Source organism: Schistocerca cancellata, chromosome 4 (genome assembly GCF_023864275.1).
Source record: "Schistocerca cancellata isolate TAMUIC-IGC-003103 chromosome 4, iqSchCanc2.1, whole genome shotgun sequence".
Classification (NCBI taxonomy): Eukaryota; Metazoa; Arthropoda; class Insecta; order Orthoptera; family Acrididae; genus Schistocerca; species Schistocerca cancellata.
Window position 1 is genome coordinate 545037672 of NC_064629.1, and position 16600 is coordinate 545054271.

Genomic DNA, 16600 nt, shown 5'->3' on the forward strand with positions numbered 1-16600 from the left:
TTAAGTAACTCGGGATATTCACAGTACCTTCGCAATATATATATTCACTTACGAAATATGTTATTAATAACCTATCCCAGTTCAAAAATAACAGCGAAATGCATAGCTACAACACTAGAAGAAAGGATAATCTTCACTATTTTTGGTTAAATCTGACTTTGGCACAGAAAGGGGTGAAATATGCTGCCATAAAAATCTTTAGCCATTTGCCAAATGGGATTAAAAGTCTGACAGATAGCCATCCAACATTCAAAAACGAATTAAAAGAATTTCTGAATGACAACTCCTTCTACTCAACAGATGAATTTTTAGATTAATTAGATTGCGTAAAGAAGACTTATGCTAAACTGACACGTTCCACATCTTTACGAAATGTAGTGTTTATGATCCATGGAACAAGTATTAATGTAATGTGATTTAACATCTTTTAGAGAAGAAAAATACTTCGAATTATCATCGAACTTTGGGAGTCCAGATATTCTTGAAAACTGTCTCATTCTCAAATAAATTAAGTTTTCGGAAAGGATTACGGAATCATCAATGTGGGTGAGTTACGGGCATTCGTTGTCTTAGATACTAATGAGATTGGCAACATTTGACAAGTGTTGTAATAAATCTGAGTTTAAAAGTGTTAAGAACTGCCTCACGTCTAGTAAGGTGTTCCCTAATATTTTTAGTGTCGTGGTATTAATTTACATCTGGAGTCATTGCCATATAGAGCAGTGTTCTCAAGCGGTTATCTGTGGTAACAATACTGCATGGTCAAACGACTTTGCCGATAAGAGATTAGAGACAATGCAAGAAAATTACTTTATATGGTCTTAATGCAAATAAAGCTGTCAAACAACAACAAAGCATTCGTGAACCAAAACGAATAGAAAACACATATTTAAAGGCATCGACAGTTCAATAGCATGTAACGCATAGATTTCTGTTGCATAACCACAAAATCACTTGATAGTGGCCTGTTAGGCTGAAACTAGTGTGAACATGTAAAAAAGTGAAAAATGTCACCTCCTTTTAAGCAATTCAGACCGTTCGGATACTTTTGTGCATGATAGGACCAACTCGTTTCTATGTGTGCACCAATCACATGAGAATCAAGGTTTGTTGTGCTTCACACTGCGAAATACGTTGCGTGTGAGGACGGTATAAGGCGTCTATCCTTATGCGTGCTAACTGAACACATAAATGCAAATGAAAAGCAGTAAAGTTTTATATCTCCTGCAACAGGACCTACCTCAACGGCTCCCCTCTTTTATTTCCCTTTTTATACGGAAAAATCGATGCTCACCTCCATTCATTCTCTCCCTTGAGAGTCCTCTACACCACCGTAAACCAAACTCATAACTTCTGTACTTGACCTAAGCCGTTACCTTCCGACCAGCTGTGTCACGCACTTAACTAGCATAACAGTTTCTGAAATGACACTGCTGCTAGCAGGTCTTCAGAGAAATTAGCACTTATCATCACCATAACTCGCGTAACCTCCTAATGCAGAAGCGATATTGGCACAGGAAAGTACCGTCCTCGTTCACTCGGTGGTGGCAGAAGGTCTCGTGTGAGTGGGACGAACAGCAGCTGTTGGTGCAGAAAAACGATCTGATAAGCTGAGTTCGGTGTAGTACGCCATCCGACCACAACGGATTTTCTTCCCCCGCCTCCGAAATTTTGAGGCTGGAGTTAGACTTCATCCTCTATACGCACACGCTGTTTCCGACCAACATTTACAGCAATAGAATTCGTTATTAAAAACACTGACTCACTGATTGTATGATGCAGAAAACGTCGGATCGGAACTGATGAATGAGTGTTAACATTATAACTAAGAGATACAGCGAGTTGACAAAGAAACAGAGTGACAAAGTCGGGTAGGTGGAACAACCAAGCACCACTCTGCTACCATTTGCGAAAAATATAACTGACCGTTTGGGCAAAATTTTTCATCGGGTGGTCATAAAATCGCTGTATCGAAGCAACAACACAATTAGAAACCTGCTGGATTAAACCAAAGACGCCAGCGGTCCCCTGCAAGCGCTGAGAGTTTACACCGAAGTGACAAAAGTCATGGGATACGATAAGCCTGCCGAAGTGGCCGTGCGGTTCTAGGCGCTGCAGTCTGGAACCGAGTGACCGCTACGGTCACAGGTTCGAATCCTGCCTCGGGCATGGATGTGTGTGATGTCCTTAGGTTAGTCAGGTTTAATTAGTTCTAAGTTCTAGGCGACTGGTGACCTCAGAAGTTAAGTCGCATAGTGCTCAGAGCCATTTGAACCATTTGAACGATATGCACATATGCAGATGGCGGTAGTATCGCATACACAAGGTATAAAAGGGCAGTGCATTGGCGGAGCTGTCATTTGTACTTAGGTAATTCACGTGAAAAGGTTTCCGATGTGATAATGGCCGCACAACGGGAATTTACAGACTGTGAACTCGGAATGATAGTTGGAGCTAGACGTACGGGACATTCCATTTCAGAAATCTTTAGGGAATTCAATACCCGAGATCCATAGTGTCAAGAGAGAGCCGAAATGCCACATTTCAAACATTATCTCTCACCACGGACAACTCAGTGGCCGACGGCCTTCACTTAACGACCGCGAGCAGCTGAGTTTGCGTAGAATTGTCAGAGTTAACAGGCAAGCAACACTGCGTGAAATAACCGCAGAAATCAATAAGGGACGTACGCGAACGTGTTCGTTAGGACAGTGCAGCGAAATTTGGCGTTAATGAACTATGGCAGCAGACGACCGACGCGAGTGACTTTGCTAGGAGTGGGACATCGACTGCAGCGCCTCTACTGGGCTCGTGAGCACACTTTTGGAGCTTAGACGGCTGGTAAACTGCGGCCTGGTCAGATGGGTATTGATTTCAACTGGTAAGAGCTGATGGTAGGGTTCGAAAAAATGGTTCAAATGGCTCTGAGCACTATGGGACATAACATCTGAGGTCAGCAGTCCCCTAGAACTTAGAACTACTTAAACCTAACTAACCTAAAGACATCACACACATCCATGCCCGAAGCAGGATTCGAACCTGCGTCCGCAGCGGTCGCGCGGTTTCAGACTGATGCACCTAGAACCGCTCGGCCACTCCGGCTGGAGGTAGAGCTCGAGTGCGGCTTAGACCTCACGAAACCATCGACCCAAATTGTCAACAAGGTACAGTGCAAGCTGGTGGTGGCTCCATAATGGTGTCGTCTGTATTTACATGGAATACACTGCGTCCTCTGGTCCAACTGAAACGATCATTGACTGGAAATGGTTATGTTCGGCTACTTGGAGACCATTTGCAGCCATTCATTGACTCCATGTTCCCAAACAACGATGTCATGTCACAGGGTGACAATCGTTCGCGACTGGTTTGAAAAACATTCTTGACACTTCGAGCGAATTATTTGGCCAACCAGATCGCCCGACATGAACCCCATCGAATATTTATGCGACATAATCGAGATGTCAGTTCGTTCACAACATCCTGTGCCGGCAACTTTTTCACAATTATGGACGGTGATTGAGACAGTATGGCTTAATATTTTTGCAGGACACTTCCAACGATTTGTTGAGTCCTTGCCAAGTCGAGTTGCTGCACTAACCGGCCAAAAGGAGGTCCGAGACGTTATTTGGAGGTATCCCATGACTTTCTCACCTTCGTGTATTACTCAACCGTCAGTGTGAAGTATTGACAGAACTCCAAAATGAATGTGGTAAACGTACAATTATTAGCCAAAACATTATGAGTACTTTCCACCGCGAGAATGAATGTCACCTGTGTGTGAGCTCAGGCCAACGAGATGTGACGTCACACTAGTCGGCTTCTCCTCCACACGTCGCGAACGCTCGGCTCCATGCAGCGCCCACGGGAAATCAACATGTAGTTGAAAAGATACCCACCAAAGGTGTTAAATTTCTCGTGTGTATCGATAGCTTGTATTGTATTGAACTGGGGACCTAGAAACGACGGAGAGGCTTCGTCCCCACCGTAGCCCTCAGTGGTTCACAACCCTACAACAGGCTACAGCAGTCCACTCACCCCACCGCCGCCGGCCGGAATGGCCGAGCGGTTCTAGGCGCTATAGTCTGGAACCGCGAGACCGCTACGGTCGCAGGTTCGAATCCTGCCTCGGGCATGGATGTGTGTGATGTCCTCAGGTTAGTTAGGTTTAAGTAGTTCTAAGTTCGAAGGGACTGATGACCTCAGAAGTTAAGTACCATAGTGCTCAGAGCCATTTGAACCCCACCGCCGCCCCGCCGGGAATGGCTAACACGAGACGAGTGTAGTCCCAAACGTTTGCGTGGTAGAGTAATTATGGTGTACGCGTACGTGCAGACAGTGTTTGCACAACACTCGCCGACATAGTGTACCTGAGTTGGAATAAGGGGGTATCGACAGCTTACATGCATTTAAACGATCAGTCAAGAATTATTATTACTGGCTCCCCGCCGGAGACGGCTGCTGGCACAGGTAAGACATGCAGTGTCACGCGCTGTCACTTACGCGCCACGACCTGTCTTTCTCGTGGGCTTGGGTGAGGTGCACGTGACGCAGTAAGGAAAACGTACAAGGGGAGCAGAGACGAATAAGGGATCACCGCATATGGGAAAATCTCATGACATAAGCGGCTTTGCCGAAGATCAGACTGATATGGCCTTGAGCCTGGGGATGAGCAACTCAGAAGCGTAGAAGCTGGTCAGCTGTTCTAGTGCTGTTGTGAATGTCGTGAGCATTTATTGAAAATGGTTGAAAGACAACGAATTCACGAGTAGGCGACAAGGTGTTGGACGTCCAAGTCTCATCGTTTAACGTGTTCAGAGGCTTACTCGCTCTGTACAGCAGGATAGGTGGGGATCTGTGGCAGATCTGAAGACAAAGTATGATGCTCATGCAGGCACAAGTGTTTCGAAGAACACCGTTCGGTGCACAGTGTTGAACGTCGTGCTCCGCTGTAGACTTCTCCTACGTTTTCCCATGTTGGCTCAACGACATCGTCAACTACGATTACGCGCACGGTATCGTTGAAATTGGCCTGTGGGTCAGTGGAAACGTGCCGCCTGGTTTGATGTTTTGTGTTAGATCAGGTCGATGATCGTGTTCGGATACGTCGTCATCCAGGCGAACGGCTACTCGAAACGTGCGACAGGAAAATAGCATAATACTGACCCCAGGCCACAGGGCTTCCATGGGATCTGTGGTGGTAGTTGTCTAAGGCACAATGGAATAATGGAATCTGTAGATTGCGTCAACATTATTGCTGTCCAGCTGTATCCTTTCTTTCATGTTGTCTTCCCCAAAGGTGATGATATCATCCAACAGGATAAATGTTCGTGTCTAAACTAAAACAAAAACTAAAAAACTAAACTCCTCCCGCACAGGCCATGAAGGCCCAAAGGTACCGAAGGGCCGCCGTGTCATCCTCAGTCCACAGGAATCACTGGATGCGGACATTGAGGGGCATGTGGTCAGCACACCGCTCTCCCGGCCGTATGTCAGTTTCCGAGACCGGAGCCGCTACTTCTCAATCATGTAGCTCCTCAGTTTTCCTCACAAGGGCTGAGTGCACCCCGCTTGCCAACAGTGCTCGGCAGACCGGATGGTCACCCATCCAAGTGCTGGCCCAGCCCGACAGCGCTTAACTTCGGTGATCTGACGGGAACCGGTGTTACCACTGCGGCAAGGCCGTTGGCTAAATGTTCGTGTCAGAATGCCAAAATCTTGCTACAGAGGTTTGAGGAACATGGTAGTGAACTCAAGCTGATGTCTTGGTTATGAAATCTACCTGATATGAATCCGATGGGGCACACCCGGGACGCTATCGGGCTCCAGCACCGCGTCCATAAACCACCAGTACGTAATTTACGGGAACTGCGGGACCAATGCGTAGACGTGTGGTGCCACGTGCCTCGTGAAACCTATTAAGCAGTGTTCGAATCCATGACACGCACACTGCTGTATTGAGTTCCAAACCTGAATGAACTCACAATTAACTAGGTGGTCATAATCTTTTGGATCATCAGTGTATAAACACTTTTAGTAAAAGTTTTTGGGGAGGGAGATCGCGACCTCCTAACCGCTCCAACCTTGGATGCTCGAGTATATGCAAGTCACTAGAATTGTGCAACATATTTAGAGCAGTTTACTAATACTGGAGAAAGACGTTACGTTAGCATTTTTTCACTGCATGGACATATCTGTTTTAATGGTTCTAATGGCTCTGAGCAATATGGGACAACTTCTGAGGTCATCAGTCCCCTAGAACATAGAACTACTTAAACCTAACTAACCTAAGGTCATCACACACATCCATGCCCGAGGCAGGATTCGAGCATGCGACCGTAGCGGTCGCGCGGTTCCAGACTGTAGCGCCTAGAACCGCTCGTCCACTCTGGCCGGCGACATATCTGTGATTCGCCGTTGGTCTGTTACGAGCTGACAGACTTGGCACACCAAACGATTACTATGGCGCAGTACTTCCATCCGAATCAGAATTAGCTGGTGCACTGCCCAGGTGTAGTCGCCGTTCACGTTGTGCAGAGAGTTGTGGAACTGCGTAAACAGCGCCACTGTCAACAGTGACGAGGGGTCTTCCGCCGGCCGCTAGCCACTCGACAATATTGGCTTCACATCGCGCTCAAGTATGCTGTGACGCGCGAGGGCCACAAGCGGACTATAGTCCTCATAAGCCAGCAGTCAGTGAAGTCACACATAAACCGTTTCCAGACGTTATACATGCTTCAGTTCTGCACTGAGTAGATGCTTATCCCCCTGCGCGTGTGGTTTTAGACATAGTTTGAACGCGAACCCGCCGATAACCATTCACACTTCGTGTGATCTCCTGAGCTAATTTCTCAAAATAACTAGTAGCGAGAATGGCTAAAATCTTGTGCGCCAGCGGACCAAAACTTGGAACGCAATTCCGCCGTAACTTCCACCAGGAAAGAAACATATTCTGGTCTTCTGGCTTGCCTGTCGTTGGGTACAAATTCAGCTGACATATGGACATTGATAGCGGTGTCATTCTCAGAAGGGCAGTTTCGAAATCTGCTCTTATTGGACAACGGGCTTTTGTTCCTAGCCGCTTTTTCATTGTTTAGTCTTAAAAAGTTCCAAGAAGTTAAAAAAAAGATTTATTCTAGTCAAAGTATTGTGGTGCAGGTCTCTAGGCTGCGGCCCTGAAAGAACATGTTATCTAACATGTAAGCTAAAGCATTGCAGCCTGTGGCCCATGGTTCGTCTTCCTGTTGCGTGAATCCAAAGGAAATTTTGGGGCTCTGACTACTCGAGTGAGTGCGCCAGCCCTCAGCACCAGCCTTCCGACAATATAGCGGCTAGCCTGAGTTCCATTGTGCTGGAGAATTACTGCTCCACGCCGACGTTATGTGTTGGCTGCATCGCAGGACTGACAAAGATGAGAGCTGCTGAGTGCTCGGTGCCAGCATGGAGACAGCGCATTCTCTTTGGTACCGCCGTCGGTGTACATTCGACACCACGCGTACCTAACATGTTCCAAAACGTGGTGCATAAAAACTGGATTTTCCGGTGCTCATACCTCGAGTTCTAATTGTGACAAAACGTAGGTTCAAGTGTTTGGGATATCCCTTGGGCTAGGTTAAAATGGCTCTGACCACTATGGGACTTCTCAGATCATCAGTCCCCGAGAACTTAGAACTACTTAAACCTAACTAACCTAAGGACATAACACACATCCATACCCGAGGAAGGATTCGAACCTGCGATCGTAGCGGTCGCGCGGTTCCAGACTGTAGCGCCTAAAACTGCTCGACCACTCCTTGGGCTACGGACCATTTGTATACCCAACAGAAGAATCACCTTACGATTTGTATCACACATTACAGGATCGAAGTATGAATATCACACACTTCCTCCTGCTTAGGCAAATGGAGAAAATCCGTTGGTTGTTTTTGCATTTGATGTGGACTAAAATAGGCTTTGTGGGATTTCTAGAGGCAGCATTAGTTCATGTGCGGTTCCTCTGAGAACAGAAAAAGGGTTTTTACTGTATTTTCGCTCTCACCAGCAAACCAAAAACCAGCTGAGGATTCCAAGACGGCTATGCATTTTTAATGTCTGAAATTCTTACGATACATTCCTAAGATCCCGATCTCGAACAACTTTGAAAACTTTCTTGATATCTTTATCCGTTTCCCAGATACAGGGGTTAAAAGTTACCCTACTGCCACGCGTAAAATCCGATTAGTGGCGAAATCTAAAAAATAAATAAAGGCAGGAAATTGCTCACATTTTTACGGTATATTCTCTATACATTTATCTAGAAGAGCCATCTTCCCCTATTCAAAACCCTTTGCCCATTATCGATAAACATTACAGTACTTGTTTCTTGGGTACCACAACCCAAAAGCCGATTCCAAGAGGGCTACTCACAGAAAATGGCTGTAATTATTGCACTGTATTCCTAAGATCCCGATCTCGGAAAGCGCTGAAAATTTTCTTCATATCTTTATCCATTTCGGAGATACAGAGGTTCGAAGTTACTCTACCTGTAGACGTAATATACGCACGTAAAATCACGTGTGACGTGAAAACGTAGTTTACGAAGTTACATAGTTCGGAGAAATATACTGTAAAGTATCTATTATCATTTGGGATCACCATGTTGCAGTACTGAAGCACACGCAAATCTTTTTTACATATAAAATTCTGTCTGACGTGTAAACCTAGTTTTGCGTTATTTCAGTTTCACATAAGTAAACTACCTAAATTTTATTGACCAATACACTTCTTTTCAAATGAGTTATACACCCTACTGCAGCAGGGAAAAGAAGGGAACCAGCGGAAAACTGCTTCTATCGAGCACAAAAACTGCGAATTTGTTAATGTTTATTTAAGAGACTGGCTGAAAAGCGGCGTACCAGATGCCCCATTCTCCCTTCCTCAGCACCTTCAAAAATGTTCCCAAAAATTTGGCGTGCGAACATATTGGCGTTTTTTTATGCTGAGGGAGAACAAACCAGTGGCATTGGCAAAGATACATAAAAGTAATACATATTGGAAGACAGTAGACAGTGGTTGTGTTATGGAATGAGAAAAGGAGACAATGGCAGTGTAAGAGAGAAAGGGACGCAATTGCAGAGGAACGTAGTTGACATTGACAGAACGGTACTAGGAAAAGAGTGATAGAGGCAGTGCCAAAGCTGGGCAAAGAGGGGGGGGGGGGATGAATGGAAAGAAAAAGAGAAAATGGAAGTGGGTGAGAGCCAGCCGTAATGAGAGACACAGTATACGATAATAACAATGAGGAAGAGAGAGAGAGTGATAGTGAGAAGAGGCATTTGAGTGTCACACTACATTCACGAGGTTAGTACAGAATACATGCACGAACACTGAGATTGGATTGCTCACATTAATACAAATTATACAGCGGGTCTCCTAAAAGTTGTAAGACATTAAGCGTGAGTCCTACGATAAAAAGAGGCCGAAATTTTCATATTAACATATCTGCTGCACACAGAGAGGAGGAATACCTTACTGTGTGAGCATAGCACATTGCGCATATTACCACCAACATATAGTCAATGTCACGTGTCTTTTGGTGTAACGCTGCTGTTTATATCTTTCAGAAAGACCGAATGTTTGATATCACACGTATTTCTCTTGTTTATGTACATTTATTTAGTATTAAGAATAATGCTGATTAATTGTAGACTAGAAATGGGACACGCTTAAAGCGCGAAATGCCAGAATGGAGGAAAACACGAGTAACCATGCCAGATTCGCATTACAAAAATGGCTCTGAGCACTATGGGACTCAACATCTTAGGTCATAAGTCCCCTAGAACTTAGAACTACTGAAACCTAACTAACCTAAGGACATCACACACACCCATGCCCGAGGCAGGATTCGAACCTGCGACCGTAGCAGTCTCGCGGTTCCGGACTGCAACGCCAGAACCGCTAGACCACCGCGGCCGGCAACCATTACAAATCAATTTATTTGAAGAAATGCAAATTTGGCAGTTTCATATCACTTGTAACGTCTGACTGAAAATGTGTTGCAAAACTACAATAAGTCTAGAATTTAAAAAAAAAAAGAAATGAAAATTCATTTTAAGGTGTATGTGCCATGCTTCGTTTGTAAGAACTCACTGAAGGTGGAAAGCATGGTCTCACTTATTTCTAAGCAGTAACAAAGAAGACCGTATTGACATCACAGACACAACGAGAAATAAAATTTCCCTTCATGAAAACTGGCCATGGCTAACTGGATCTACCCTTTTTTCAGTACTTTATTTGTTGGTCATTGGAAGGCGAGGAATATTTCCTACCATGAGGAGATAATGTAGACTGTGAACTCCAAAATTAAACAATATTTTGTTTTATTTCGTTATGCTACGCAATTCGTCTTTCAATTAAAATATTTTGAACTTTCATCACGTGGTGGTGTTGGTTTCTGAGTAACAGCTGTCCCTATCTTTGTTACTTACAGCTTTTCTTAATTTCTTAGTTCAGTATTCTTCTTTATGTTTGTAATCTTGTCTTTTCTTTTCATCATAAAGTAGTGGACACAAAAGATTCTCATCGAAAATAACTGAAATGAAGTAAAATGTGCTATTGGTCGTTCTCGGGGAAAAGCGAGCGAGAAACAGATTTATAAAAGGTTTACCACAGCGGTCGGACATACTCGGCACATTCAGCATTCCTCGTACCCCGAACAAAGTAACTTACTCAGTGATAAACCTTGTGGAGGTACTGTGAAGTAGAAGGAGGCTTCTCTCGTACTTCCAGCTTACCTCAAGTTGTTATAAGTAACACATTTAGTGGTTTACTAGGAAAAAAGCTTAGATATCCCATTGTAGCACTTCTAGCGTTCCCCATGTCAAGTATTCAGTTATGGCTGCTACGAATACAAATCAAAATACACTCCTGGAAATTGAAATAAGAACACCGTGAATTCATTGTCCCAGGAAGGGGAAACTTTATTGACACATTCCTGGGGTCAGATACATCACATGATCACACTGACAGAACCACAGGCACATAGACACAGGCAACAGAGCATGCACAATGTCGGCACTAGTACAGTGTATATCCACCTTTCGCAGCAATGCAGGCTACTATTCTCCCATGGAGACGATCGTAGAGATGCTGGATGTAGTCCTGTGGAACGGCTTGCCATGCCATTTCCACCTGGCGCCTCAGTTGGACCAGCGTTCGTGCTGGACGTGCAGACCGCGTGAGACGACGCTTCATCCAGTTCCAAACATGCTCAATGGGGGACAGATCCGGAGATCTTGCCTTCCAGGGTAGTTGACTTACACCTTCTAGAGCACGTTGGGTGGCACGGGATACATGCGGACGTGCATTGTCCTGTTGGAACAGCAAGTTTCCTTGCCGGTCTAGGAATGGTAGAACGATGGGTTCGATGACGGTTTGGATGTACCGTGCACTATTCAGTGTCCCCTCGACGATCACCAGTGGTGTACGGCCAGTGTAGGAGATCGCTCCCCACACCATGATGCCGGGTGTTGGCCCTGTGTGCCTCGGTCGTATGCAGTCCTGATTGTGGCGCTCACCTGCACGGCGCCAAACACGCATACGACCATCATTGGCACCAAGGCAGAAGCGACTCTCATCGCTGAAGACGACACGTCTCCATTCGTCCCTCCATTCACGCCTGTCGCGACACCACTGGAGGCGGGCTGCACGATGGTGGGGCGTGAGCGGAAGACGGCCTAACGGTGTGCGGGACCGTAGCCCAGCTTCATGGAGACGGTTGCGAATGGTCCTCGCCGATACCCCAGGAGCAACAGTGTCCTAATTTGCTAGGAAGTGGCGGTGCGGTCCCCTACGGCACTGCGTAGGATCCTACGGTCTTGGCGTGCATCCGTGCGTCGCTGCGGTCCGGTCCCAGGTCGACGGGCACGTGCACCTTCCGCCGACCACTGGCGACAACATCGATGTACTGTGGAGACCTCACGCCCCACGTGTTGAGCAATTCGGCGGTACGTCCACCCGGCCTCCCGCATGCCCACTATACGCCCTCGCTCAAAGTCCGTCAACTGCACATACGGTTCACGTCCACGCTGTCGCGGCATGCTACCAGTGTTAAAGACTGCGATGGAGCTCCGTATGCCACGGCAAACTGGCTGACACTGACGGCGGCGGTGCACAAATGCTGCGCAGCTAGCGCCATTCGACGGCCAACACCGCGGTTCCTGGTGTGTCCGCTGTGCCGTGCGTGTGATCATTGCTTGTACAGCCCTCTCGCAGTGTCCGGAGCAAGTATGGTGGGTCTGACACACCGGTGTCAATGTGTTCTTTTTTCCATTTCCAGGAGTGTACATGAAAGGATGTACAGTTACAGATTATTAGTAACTATCACAAAGTGATGTGTTCTGGGAGAAGATATACAAGAATCCTGTTCTGCGCCTCTGATTGTTCACTCCAACAATGCGTTGCTACTGAAGGCCCCTGCCATCCGCAGTTGAGAAGAATACATGTGGCAGGAATGCGGATAAGAGTGGATTGTCGTGATCTAGACAACATACACTGAAATGACCAAAATCATGTGATAGCGAAGCACTTATACAGATGGCGATATTATCGCATACGCAACCCATCAAAGGGCAGTGCATTGGCGGACCTGTCATTTGTACTAGAGCTGTCCATGTGTAAAGGTTTCCGACGTGACAATGGCCACACAACGGGAACTAATAGACACTGAACGCGGGGCAATAGTTGGAGCAAGACGCATATGACTCCCATTTCGGAAATCGTTAAGGCGTCAAGAGTGTGACTAGAATACCTAATTTCAGGCATTACCCCTCACCACTGACAATGCAGCTCCCGACGGCCTTCACGTAACGACCGAGAGCAGCGGCGTTTGCGTGGAGTTGTCAGTGCTAACAGAAAAGCAGCGCTACGTGTAATAAACGCAGAAATCAATGTCTGAAAACTGTAACCATTAGGACAGTGCAGCGGAACATGGCATTAATGGGCTATGGTAGCAGATGACCGACGAGAGTGGCTTTGCTAACAGCACGACATCGCCTGCAGCGGCTCTCCTGGGCTCGTGACTATATCGATTGAACCCTAGACGACTGGAAAATCGTGGCGTGGTGAGATGAGTCCGAATTTCACTTAGTAAGAGCTGATAGTAAGGTTCTAGTGTGGCGCAGACACCACGAAGCCATGGATCCAAGTTGTCAACAAGGCAATGTGCAAACTGGTGGTGGGTCCATAATGGTGTGGGCTATGTTTATATGGAATGACCTGGATCCTCTCTTATGCTCGGCTGCGTGGAAACCATTTGCAGTCATTCACGGACTTCATTTTGCCAAACAATGATGGAATTTTTATGGATAACAATGCGCCATGTCACCGGGCCACAGTTGTTCACGTTTGGTTCGAAGAACATTCTGGACAGTTCGGGCGAATGATTTGACCACCCAGATCGCCCGACATGAATCCCATTGAACATTTGTGAAACATAATCGAGAGGTCAGGTCGTACACAAAATCCTGCACCGGCAACACTTTAGCAAATATAGACGACTATAAAGACAGCATGACACAATATTTCTGCAGGGAACTTCCAGTGCCTTGTTGAGTCCATGACACGTCGAGGTGCTGCAACTACGACGGGCGGAAGGAGGTCCGACAAGATGTTAGAAGGTATCAAATGGTTCAAATGGCTCTGAGCACTATGGGACTTAACATCTGAGGTCATCAGTCCCCTAGACTTAGAACTACTTAAACCTGACTAACCTAAGGATATCACACACATCCATGCCCGAGGCAGGATTCGAACTTGCGACCGTAGCAGCAGAGCGGTTCCGGACTGAAGCGCCTAGAACCGCTCGGTCACAGCGGCCGGCGAGGAGGTATCTTCTGACTTTTGTTACCTCAGTGTAGTATGCGCTGTTCTAAAAATATTTTCTGAATGCAGCTATATGAGAATTGTAACTGTTACTGTCTCGAACACGTTCCAGCGACGTAAATACCGGGCGATCAAAAAGTCAGTATAAATTTGAAAACTGAATAAATCACGGAATAATGTAGATAGAGAGGTACAAATTGACACACATGCTTGGAATGACATGGGGTTTTATTAGAACCAAAAAAATACAAAAGTTCAAAAAATGTACGACAGATGGCGCTTCATCTGATCAGAATAGCAATAATTGGCGTAACAAAGTAAGACAAAGCAAAGATAATGTTCTTTACAGGAAATGCTCAATATGTCCACCATCATTCCTCAACAATAGCTGTAGTCCAGGAATAATGTTGTGAACAGCGCTGTAAAGCATGTCCGGAGTTATGGAGAGGTATTGACGTCGGATGTTGTCTTTCAGCATCCCTAGAGATGTCGGTCGATCACGATACACATGCAACTTCAGGTAACCCCAAAGCCAATAATCGCACTGACTGAGGTCTGGGGACCTGGGAGGCTACAGTCTCCATTTCTTCCTGAACTGTCTCAGCAGCATTACGCCTTGTGCACGGTCGGCCACTACGGGGTCTATCGTCTAAACAACCCGTGGCTTCGAACTTCTAAATCATTCTCGCCACAGCTGCATTTGTCAACGGACCTTTACCCATTCGAATCCCCTTCCTATGGCGATAGGATCGTAACGCTGAACTAGCACATTCCCCATTCTGATAATACAGCTTCACTAAAAGCGACTTTTCAGGTAACGTCAACATGCTGCGACTGCCGGAGCATCTCATTCGCTCTCTCATTACAGATCCTTTTATACACGATTGTCATGCGCAGTCACTGACGTTTTGCTGTCCAGCGCCATCTGTCGGACATTTTGTGAACTTTGTTTTTTTTTTGTTCTAATAAAACCCCATGTCATTCCAAGCATGTGTGTCAATTTTTACCTCTCTATCTACATTATTCCGTGGTTTGGTTCAAATGGTTCAAATGGCTCTCAGCTCCCCTAGAACTTAGAACTAGTTAAACCTAACTAACGTAAGGACATCACAAACATCCATGCCCGAGGCAGGATTCGAACCTGCGACCGTAGCGGTCTCGCGGTTCCAGACTGCAGCGCCAGAACCGCCCGGCCACTTCGGCCGGCATTCCGTGGTTTATAAAGTTTTCAAAATTATACTGACTTTTTGATCACCCGATATATTAAAGCATCTCACGCCTCCAGTGCACTGATACTTCCGAAATAAGTCCGTCAAATTCTCCATCTGTGTACGTGGTATCAGTAACTACTCTGCCAATAATTCATTAACACTGCAACTACGAAATACGTGTTTCCTTTACGATACATTTTCTTTTTATTCGGTTAAAACATCGCCAATGGTAGGATTTTCTCATTGCTTCTTGCTTTTAATGTGTATGTGATGTCTGCATTCACGTATGACTAAAATATTTCCCTTTGGCAGCGGAGCTGTAAATAAAACCAGGTAAAAAACTGAGACAATAGCCCACGAACAATGTCAGGCGAGGCTGACAGTCAAGTCTATTGGTAAAGCAATATTTTTCGGAAAGACAATAACACAGCTCACGGGCAAGCAGGGGCGAGAGGAAGCGATGGGAGGATTGTTTCTCCGCTCCCCGCCTCACCCTTCGCAATCATTCTTCTCAGCTGTCTACAGCACTTGCGTTGCAAAAAATGTGGCACCAAGTTTCCCTACTGTAAACTTTTCCTCACCGACGTGGCCATATTTAACGATAGGTGAAGATAAATCTGTCACCGGCACGAAAATTGATTTTAACACTGACGAATTTCTCTTTCGGAATACTTCCACAAGATCACAAACAGATGTAATTAAACTTTTTCAATTTGAGCACGTTAACTTCGAATACAAACAGTCTGCTGTTTCCGATGCAATACAACAAAAGAAAATACACGTTCTCCAGAAATTATTCTTAGTAATGTAAGCAGAAGTTCGTCGAAAACAATCGTTCTTCAACGAAACGAAAATAAATTATTGAGATCGTAGATTATGTTCTCTTGACCAATGAAAAGTCTGTCTCCAAAACAAAGTAGGTATCCAAAGTTCTATCTCACGAACAGCATGACTTGTCCACGGCGCAGAACACCAAGGCGCGGAGCACAGTTCGCAGCCATCCGGGCGGTGGGGGGTCCAATCCGAGGCAGTGTCCAAACGGTGATGGTACATCAGTCGCTGGCTGGCAAAGACTGAACTGTCTCTAGCCAGCTCCGTGCCGGCATAAATACTCGCCCGGCGGAAGGTTACAATTTTCATGTTGGCTATCAACGATGCGGCGGATGCAGCAAGAGTTGCATGTCTGGAGCGACCCCTGTTGCTATCTTCTGCGCCCTCTGGCTGGTTACCGGCAGGCCCTCTGCAGAATCCAGCCTGAACGCAGTAGTTGAGCTGACGATACCTTGTTAACTATAAATGCGTTGCGGGTTGGCGGAACCGAAAGCGAAGCCGAGAGACACCACCTACTAGAGGTAGTGTGCCGTTACCTTTCTTCAATTTATAAGCTAACTTATCCAGCAAACTGTAAGAGGACCATTGGCTTTAATGTGGACTCGGAACAACGATTAACTGCTAAGATGAAACTTCCTGGCAGATTAAAACTGTGTGCCCGACCGAGACTCGAACTCGGGACCTTTGCCTTTCGCGGGCAA

At 46.0% G+C, this 16600-nt stretch overlaps 1 protein-coding gene and 1 pseudogene across 1 annotated transcript in view; one reads left to right on the plus strand and one right to left on the minus strand.

Annotated features, from left to right (window-relative positions):
- Positions 1-16600, plus strand: part of LOC126183281 (uncharacterized) — a 625026-nt gene that overhangs the window by 354710 nt on the left and 253716 nt on the right. The window lies entirely within an intron of this gene.
- On the minus strand, positions 5570-5687 carry LOC126185561 (5S ribosomal RNA; annotated as a pseudogene).